Here is a 10,517-nt window from a genome sequence, read left to right as displayed (position 1 = left end):
TTATCGTTCTAAACAAAATTATTTTTTCAAAAAATGTTAAAAAATATTTCTCTATTTTTTCTTTAAATCTCCTTCCTCGGAAGCTCTCCCTCCCTCTTCCCCTCCTAACTCAGGGCCTTAACAAAAAATAGGGGAAGAATCTGAATAGAGGTCGATTAAAAAAGACGTCTAAAGTTGGGTTCGTTCCTGACTTAAATTAAGGCGACTTAACAAGTTTTGAGCTCTTAATCCAGATTTTGAGTTGACTTTAAAAATTTCTTCTTAGTTCAAGTAAAGCATTCACCAAATTAACATGTATTATTTTAATTTTTCTTAAAAAAATACCATTTTAGCCACGACTTAATCGTGGCAAACGACCTTTAAATAAAAATCCAAGCCTTTTATAGGTGCCCGCCAAATATCCAAAAGCAAGCAATTTTGCCTGATTCCAATGACATAAGGACTATTATTTATTTTTCTTAAAAACTAGCAAGTAATCAAACAAAAATAGATAAAAAAGAAAAATTCCACAAATAACACAACTCAAATCCGAGCACAAAGCGTACTAGTAGTGGGGGAAACAAAAGAAGACCATCCCACTACTACTATCCTACAAACACCAAGACAACAAAGTCTAATACACATGAGGGTCGTAAGGATTTCAATACCAAAAAACAATTATCAGCTAACTAAACAAGGATTATAGCACCAGGAAGTAACATAGACATTAACAACAAAATGAAAACTGAAGAGAAACTGGCTAAAAACCAAAAGACAGACTCGTTTACCATTTAATCCTTATCAAAGAATAACCGTTCAACATAGTCAAATAAAATATCCTTAATTCCATACCGTTCCAATTACAATTAAAGGAGGCACTTGACCATACAATCCTAGTATAGATATGCAATATTTAGGAACTCAAGTCTACAAAGAAAGTAAAGAAACTTGAAATTTATACCTTTGTAATCACTTCTGCCGAACTAACTCATATTTCTTCTCTTAGTTCTATGATAACAACATTTCTCAGAAACTCACCTTCATCAATACCACACTTATTTGGTAAGCCTAACAGAGAACTGTGTGAATAAAAAAAGATATCCATACACAAGTACTTGTTACAACAAAAAGGAATATGCTATTAAACTCGTATACTTAATAAAAAAAACTAAATTTAAATAAAAAATATATAAATGCACAATATAGAAACATAGTTAAAGATAATAATAAAGATTCAATTACTAGAAATGATAAAAAAAAAAGGGACAGTTGCATCCTTTTCGCGCCAAGAAGAATATAAAGAAAACATCATTAGTACTACCCAAAAATAACGTATTAGCAAGATACGAAAAGAACATCATTGACTAATGTTTAATACTTAACAGTTAACTATAATGGTGTCTGTCTCCTCTCTCACATTCTCATCATTAAGAGACGGTGAAGTGTTCTATCATGCCCTGACTCTTAATCTCTTAACTCCTTATCATTCTTTTTATGTGTTTTTTCATTTCTTTTATTCATTTTCTAAAAGAAAATAGGGAATAAAAGGTTTTAAAAAACTGTGTATGTTATACTGTTATTGTTGTGTTGTATCATGTGTGTATCGGTTCCCTCCTCCGTACTTGGTGACACCGATACTTTATCAACTTTGGAGTATCAAGACTTCATAAGAAGTATAAATCCAGGGTGCATGAATTTCCAGAATAGCCAAAGACACAATTAAACTAATACGTTGGTTTAGAGTTAACATTTAACATGATATGAATAATCCCTACAAAATTTACATATTTGATCAGAAGAAGGATTTTCTCTGGAAAAGAAAAGTATAGGCTCTTACTTTGGCAAAATTAACCAATGCTTTCTCCTCAACCTCTTCCAAGGGAGCAGTTTCTCGAGCAGCCTCCTCACATCTATCATCTTCTTACAACAAAATATCATGATAATTCATACATGAAACCAATTATGAAATGTACTTAATTTTCTTAAGGACTTTGTCATACCCTAATTTTTAACCATAATGTCCCACATATCATTGGCATCCTTGAACACAAACAAGGTCACCTCTTGGTCCCTCTCCCTCTCATCTTTGGTTTGCTTCTTGTAGGAATTACCAATCACCTATTTGTTGGTGTTTTACCTTTTTGTTTATATGATTAATTTCTTAACTAACCACTAATCAAAATAGCAAAAATATGTTCTATTTCCTTAAGTTTATTGTGCAAGGTAAGGCTTTTCAATCAAGAGCATCTCAAAGTTTTGTTGCTTACTTATCAAGGAAAGTCAAAGGTTCATGTGTTTATTTCCATGCCTTCTTCAATGAACAACTTTAAACTTTGAGCAATTTAATCAAGATGAAATAAAATATACCTTATTTTAAGGTCATATGATCACCCATGTGCTTTGAAATGCAAGGAGAGTCCAAATACACAAGCTTGCTCCAAGTGGTTTGACCAAAAAGTCAACATTTGAAGTCAAAGTTCCAAGGATAACAACTCCTTCAATTATCAACATTTTTTAATGCTTATTTTTGCATATGACTCTTCTCAACATCCTTTACAACTTATCTTTACATGATAAGAGCCAATTATGCTTGGAGGATCATCAAACGTTTTGAGACATTATATGTCATTTGTGGACTTAGTGAAATTTGACCTATTTTCAAGTGACTTTTTCTCAACTTTCAAAGATCATAACTTCTTACATTTTCAACATTTGAGGTTGTTTCTTATTGCACAATGTCATGTGTGATTCCCTATACAAGTTTTCTTCAAGGACCAAGGTCAAAATATGCTTGGAAGGCTATGGAATTCATTGAGACATTACGGGTCATTTCCAACCATGGAACACTCGAAATTTTCTAAGTTATATGATCAGTTTTTCATGCCAACTTCAACATGACATGACTTTATGCTCAAACATCCAAATACAACCTTTCTTGGCACATTGTAATCTTTGCTATGATGTTAAAACATTGCAAAAAGAATATGATAAAAAAGCCTCCTGAGTAGGATGCCTCACTGGGTTGAACATAGTGACTTGGAACTGAAGAAATCACCATTGCCCGAAATTTGAACTTCACTAATCTCAATCCCAAGCCAAATTATCATGTGCTTTGGACCTAAACATATTTAACCAAGTCTCCAGAAGTTAATTGACCCTTGAAACACGTCATTTGGCTGAGTTTTGATGAGTTGCAAGTCACACTTTTCTCATATTCTGATCAAATTTGTTTTGCACGAATTCGACATCATTCCACACATATTTGGATCCAAACATCTTCCCTATAAATAGAGGAAGCTACTACATTCATTTCCAAGCTTTTGAGAGCCTAGAAATCTTTGCTGCAACTTGAAATTTTCTAGAAAAAATCAACTATTGTGTTTTGAGTTTCAACTTATTTCAATCCAATTTCTTGATTCCATTAGCATCTTCGGCATCCTCTAAAGCTTTTGAATTAATTCCCAAGCTCTGATACCTTCTAAAGTGCCCTAACCAGATCGAGCTTCATCAACTTCTAATCACCATTTGGACAAGGTAGTTATGAGTATCATTTGAACTCAAACAAGTTACCACAATGTAGTCCTTCACTCTCTGATGCTTTCCCCTAATTTAGATGGCGTTAATTGATTGTGTTCATCATTTAATTTAATTTTTCGTGGCTTTCTTATTTATGAAATATCTCTAAAATTCCCTTTGCTCAATTTAGATAAATGAATTTGGATCATAAGGTTGAATTCGTAATGAGAAGAGGATCACAATGGTGGTGGTATCGTTTTCTGAATTTACCAAATGATAAAACTTCGGTGAGAGCTCACCGGAGTGTTCCAGGTCGTCTGATTTTGGTCAGACACGTTGGACAAAAGAAATGTTCTGATTGGATGGATTTGAATTGGATCCCATGTGTTGTTTGTAGCGCGTTCCATCGTGCATCCTAATCTGATGAGTGTTGGATTTGTCACGTCAATTAATGAGGCGTGATCCAACGCTCAGTGTTTTTTTTTCCTGATTTTAATTCTTTTTCTTTTATTATTTTTAATTTCTTTTTCTTTTAAAATTCATTGTAATTTCATTTTTTATCCAAAAAATCCCAAAATAATTTCTAAAATTCTCTTTTATTTTTCTTCATCTGATTTTTATTTTTCCATATTTTATTTCATTGGTTTTCTATTTTTCATGAATTTTCTCTTTTGTCATTTGCTTTAATTGGTTTAAAAATACTTATATGCATTTTTAAATTCTGAAAAGTTTATTATATGCTTCTTATTTTGTTTCCAACCTCCCATAATTTTATTGGCCATTTATTTGGTGTCATGAAGTATGAATTGAAGTAATGGACCATCCTCCTAGCCTTTGTGCTTGATCATTCTATAATGGTAAATTCTTGACCATCAAGCTATGGATAAACTTGACATCAATAAAACTAGAGTCGCCACCACGCTTTTATTGTTTCCAAAGGAAAAGGACAAAAGTACGAACAAAACCCAAAGATAAGAAGTTTTCAAATCAAAACTAATAAAATTCTAGAGATTACAGGTAAGGGGGTTGGTTACACAGAGGGAAGGTGTTAGCACCCAAAGTGTCCTAGGTACTCCAAGGGAGCCCTTTTTTGTGTGCAAGTGTTTTTGGTCTAAATGATGTTTGATAAAAAATATAGAGTGAGGGGATGAGGAAAGAATTCATTAATTATATATTTTGTGTTTGACAAGACCTTCGGTCTATGGCTACATACCAATATAAAAACGAGGGATCAAAACCCAGTAGTCCGTGGTAAAAATTTCAAAGAAGTTGGTGAATTGATTTTAACAAAAGTTTAATATAAAAAGACACAAATATGGCCAAAGATTTGAATGGGGTTGTTAGTTCTTTGTATCTTTTTGAAATTAAAGTCAATATGGTTAAGTTTATTCACAAGTTTTATTTAAGAAAAAGTTTAAAAATTCAATGGCATAAGGCCAAAGTTTCTAATCATTTAAAAATGTCTAAGTTTGAAATCATAAGCAAGGAGGATTTTTAAAAGAGGGGGATATTTTTAAATTAAAGAAGTGAGAGGAGATGAAAAGACTACCCTAGACAAAAATTAAAAGTTAAGAGTTGAAAAGATCTGACCAATGGGATGCATTCCACAAGACATGAATGTCAGATAGAAACACATTTCCTTTTGACTTTTAAGCAAGCAACAAGCATAGCAACATCCAAGCAAATAATATGAAGACCAAGGCATCAAATAAAGAGGGCCATAACATCCAAGCAAGCAATCCAATAGATATAAGTCTTCAATATCTTCCAATGTATCATATGAAATTATTCCTTGATCAACTTAGAACAATCATTAGACATAAACAATAATAACAATATAACAATTGAGTACAAAGACAAAGTGACAAATGAATCAAGGGCACTCAAGGTCTTGCATCAGATGAAAAGCATTGTCAAAGGTAACTTTGTCTCAGATAGTGGCATTGACCAAGTCCTCAAAGCATAGGGAAGTTGCATATTCTAAGTCCACAAGTTCAGATCAAGTCCAATAGTCCACCAAGATGTTTTTTTAGGGTTTTTGTTATTATTAGATGGTTTAAGGCCCTAAGACCACAAACAAAAACAAAGGCAGACAAATAATATCTACAATCATAAGATATGGCTCAAGTGAGCAAAGTGAAAAAGAACTGAAACATAAACATCTTGCATGAAATGTAAATGGCAATGAATGATAAAGATACTGAAATTTAAATGGCATTAAGTAAAATTACTTGAACATAAATCAACATTAATAACAAGTTATTTAATGGTTAGTCAAATGTTAGTGAAGAGTTTTAATTGTTTAAGTCATTCTTTGGAGAATACTCAACCATTTATTCACAAGTATGAATCCATGAACCAAGACATCATCCATGAGAAGGGATCCAACTTGGATAAAGCAACAAGTATGCCATTAGCTCTCATGCATGGAAAAAGGTTAAGTTTTCACACAATGCCATGAAGAATGGGAGACTTACAATCTCACTTACTAGAATGGTATGCCTTGCGGGACAAAGTTAGCTCTATGTTAAGCAATCATAATTGGACTTATGTAGAAATCACAATTATTTGAGGCCGGCAATAAAATATAGGTGTTAATGCATGTTAGAGATTTGGTACAAAGAACCAAACTCCTAAAACATACCACACATTAAAAAAGAAGGAGGGACCTATCTCAATCTAGCCCATGTTAATTCATCTGACACAAGGTCATTGATGAATCAACTAGCATTTGGACATTAGAGAAATCATTGGTCAATAAGGGATTGAGGAAGAATAGGGATGGAGATGATAAGGGAAGGGGAAATAGAAACCCAAATTGATCACAGGAGGAATTTCATTTGATCAATACTATTCATTCATTTTGGGAGATGAAATGTACATTTCATCAATCCCCTAAATCCAATAGTATTGGTCCAACAAAATTCAAATCAATCATGACCAAGGCCAAACAGAAATTCAAACATCACAAGATCAATTAAATGGCTCAACAAAAATTTTAAACAATTATTCAATTAAAAATCAAATTAAAAATGAATTAAAATGCATTTTAAAATGGACAAAACCTCAAATCCTTTCAAAACACCAAATAAATGGCCAAGGGATTTATCCTAGGTCAAACAAGGTCAAAGGACCTTACACAAAAAAAAATCAAATTTTTTGGAAAGTCAGAAGTATTTTAAAATATTTAAAAACAAGTCAAAAATCATTTAATTCATGAAAAATATAAAATTAATCCAAAAAAATATTTTAATTCAAAATCTGGAAGAGGAAAATATTTAAAGATTTTTGGTGAAAGTCCCATATTTTTTGGATCAAAAATAAAATTTATATGAATTAAATAAAATAAATGGATTAAATAGAAAATCAGAAAATAAAAAGAAATTAAAAAAAAACAAGGGTCATCAGATCTCCCTCATTAATTGAGGTGGCATATCTGATGGCCAAGCGTGCACTATCCACCATAGTCTCTAGTCAACGCGTGCACACAGATGGTAATCATAAGGGACACTCATGATTAAAACATTTGAACAAAATCGAAAGGTTGGGAAGACGCCAACTGTAGTGGGGTATTCGTTACCATTAGAGATATTGACTAAATCCAAGGTAAACCATACAAGTCGAGTCGCCACCGCACTTCTATTTATCCAAAGGAATGGTTAGAAAGCGAATAAAAACCTAAAAGTTTTATCGAATCAAAAACTAGTAAAAATGTCAAAGATCTGGGTAAGGGGGTTAGTTATGCAATGGGAAGGTTTTAAGCACCCAAAACATCCTAGGTACTCCTAGGGACCCCTTTTCATAAGTGTTGTTCTAGTCTAAAGGGTGTAGGTATATCTAAAGTACTATTTACTAAAAGGAAGGTTAAAAGAAAATGACTCGCAAGGATGTCGCATCCACTGCCTACGTATCTCATATGAGTATGAGAATCAGAGTCTTCGTAGCTCGGCTACCTATGGGTTAAAGAGAAGTGTGCTCGGTAAGACGTCGCGTCTTATGCCTACGTATCTCATCTGGAATGAGAATCAGAGCAAAACATAGTTCGGCTAACTAGGGGTTAAGGATTGCCATCTGAACATGGACTTACAAAAGAGGACACCAGCTGTGTCAAAGGAGGGTGGGCAGTGTGTTCAACGTCCTAGCAGTAGGTGCTGCAGCTCGTTGATTCGAGTTTTAGGCAGTTACCTCTTTGCAATAGAACGGACTGACATGCCACAAGATCGGAGACGCACGGAAGGTCTAAAAGTGGGGAGGCTCTGCTCTAGAGTTGTCAGGCAATATGGACCTATGTGTTAGGATTTACAAAGGGGAACATCTACCTAATGTTAGCATGCAAAGAATAGGGGAATTCTACCTATGTTATCATACAAAGGGTTCTACCTAATGGGTGCTACCTAAACGGAACAAGAGTCGACGGATGGAACGCGGAGAGGAGTTACGGATAAGGGTAGATGGCGATGCCGGAGGCAATCGACTTACAGGTAGATGGCGATGCCTGAGGCAATCGACTTACAAGAGGATGGATGAATGCGTGCTAGTTCTGTTAAGTTTTGAAAATGATTACTCGACGTTGGATCGAGCTTTTGATCTTATTTTGAAATGGTTATCGGATGTTCGTTTTAATTCTTGTATTAACAGGTGACTAAAGAAATAAAGAAATAAATATTATACACTTTATGGGAGAGGGGTACATTTGTTATGAATGGGGATTGTTCATGGCAAACAAACAATAAGAATATATGCCTCATACATCATACAAGTAGGGAACAGTTATCAATCAGATCGAATAAATAAACAATATATAATCAAACCAAAGAATCAAATAATGGAGGATTTAAACAATGCATGGGAGTATGAACATGTTAAATAATCAAGTAAAAGAAAGCATGAATGAGAGAAACAAGTATAAAAGATAACAGATGAATCAAACAGATGAAAATATGCACACGAAGGGTCCACTGAATAATTTAATTAGGAAATGAGGTAAGGACCAAATAAAATCAAGGTAAAATGCCTCTAATACATGGCATATGAGATGAACGAGTGAGGATCAAAAGATCTCTTCAATTGCCATAAGCAATCCCTAAGTCAAACATCGATCATAAAGAAATCAACTGAAAATTCAAGTCAACTTAAAAAATAACAAATATATAGCAAATTAATCAAGAAAGTTATGAAAAATTAAAATAAATAAGGTGGGGCCAGGACATCATCATCCTCCAAAAATATTTTTAAAATAATGAAAATTGGCACGTGAATTAATTAAAACAAAACATAGGTCAAACCAAAGGTCAATTAATAAGACTAGGTCAGAAATAAATCAAGAATAAATAGTAAATTAATCAAGAAAATTATGAAAAATTAAACTAAATAAGGTGGGGTCAGGACATCATCATCCCCCCCAAAATATTTTTAAAATAAAGAAAATTGGTACATAAATTAATTAAAATAAAACAGAGGTCAAACTAAAAGTTAATTAATGAGACTAAGTTAGAAATAAATCAAGAATAAATAGTAAATTAATCAAGAAAATTATGAAAAATTAAACTAAATAAATTAGGGTCAGGACATCATCATCCCCCAAAAAGATTTTAAAAATAATGAAAATTGGTACGTGAATTAATTAAAATAAAACAGAAGTCAAATTAAAAGTCCACCAACCAAACTAGGTCAAAAATAAATCCAAAATAAATTGAAAATGTGAAATAAAATTCCAAGAAAAGGTTAGGTTGACCATGAGATAGTGGTCAACCTTCATACCAAAAATCAAAAGTTAACAATAATTTTAAATCATAGAAATAAAATCAATAAAAAAAGTGTGTTAAAATGGACCATTTAGAATAAATAATTAAAATAAAATATTAATATTAAAAAAATACAAAAATAAAAATTATATAAAATTAAATAAAACGTTAAGAAAAGTGAAAAATATTTTTGGATAATTTTATGGACGAAGAAAATATTTTAAATAAGAAAAAGAAATATGAAGATGGAAGGATTAATGGTGATGAACATTGTAAGGAAGCGTAGATATATCAAAACATGGCCATGGAAGAGATGATTACCTAATGGAAAATAGAAATGGAATGGAATCTGATATGTGATGAAGCTTTGCCTCCTTGCCCCGAAATTCCAATGCTCCTTTAGGGTTAGGGTTTCAGCTTCTTAAATAGGGTGGATTAGGTGTTCTCATGGGCTTTTTAATAAGTGATTTATCCATAAGAATAAAAGTGTGAAGTGAGGTGTAAAATATTGTTATTTTGGGCCAAACTTAAGTGAATGGATGTCCAATACATGGCCAAAAGAGGTAAAAAAAACGTGACTGGTTTGTGCAGCATGCTTAGAAAATCTGATTGGGCCAGTCAGGCCAAAAATCTGCCTAGAAAATCAAGTCATGGTGCCCACTTTAAATGAATGTATCTCTCAAACCATGGATCCAAATGAGATGATTCCAAAAGGATGTGAAAGAGGACGTGGCAAGGTACAATTGTTGTGAAGAAAGTATTTTCAAATAATTCCTTGAAGTGCAAGAAAACTGGCCAAGAAGTCTTGACAAATTTTGAAGACTTTGGACTTAGAAATTTTTCTAAGTGTCCTAAAAAAATGTCTCACTTTGACTAAGCATAACTTTCTCAATTCTAATCCAAATGGAGCAAACTTTATATTTCTAGAAATCTTGGAACAAGAGGAACAACTTTCATGTTGGAGAAATTTTCAAATGGAGCTTTTATCTTGATGCAAAATGGGCTTAAAGTGAGTGCAACAATCATGAAAACTTGCCCTAAATGGAAAGTCAACCATTTCCAAATTAAGTAACTTTTCCAATTCCTGATTAAATGATGAATCCATGATCCAACCTTGATCTAATTTAACATGTAGGATCCCCTAGGCATGGATTTTGAGATTCCACTCTCAAAATGTCAGGAGTTGACTTTTCTAGCCCCACAGTTGACTTTTCCCAAACTGTCTGATTCCCGATTCCATTGATCAATTGAAGCACTTCTAGCTCAAATAAAGAGCTG

The sequence above is a fragment of the Lathyrus oleraceus genome, chromosome 3, assembly GCF_024323335.1.
Source record: "Lathyrus oleraceus cultivar Zhongwan6 chromosome 3, CAAS_Psat_ZW6_1.0, whole genome shotgun sequence".
Classification (NCBI taxonomy): domain Eukaryota; kingdom Viridiplantae; phylum Streptophyta; class Magnoliopsida; order Fabales; family Fabaceae; genus Lathyrus; species Lathyrus oleraceus.
This window is presented reverse-complemented; position numbering follows the sequence as displayed.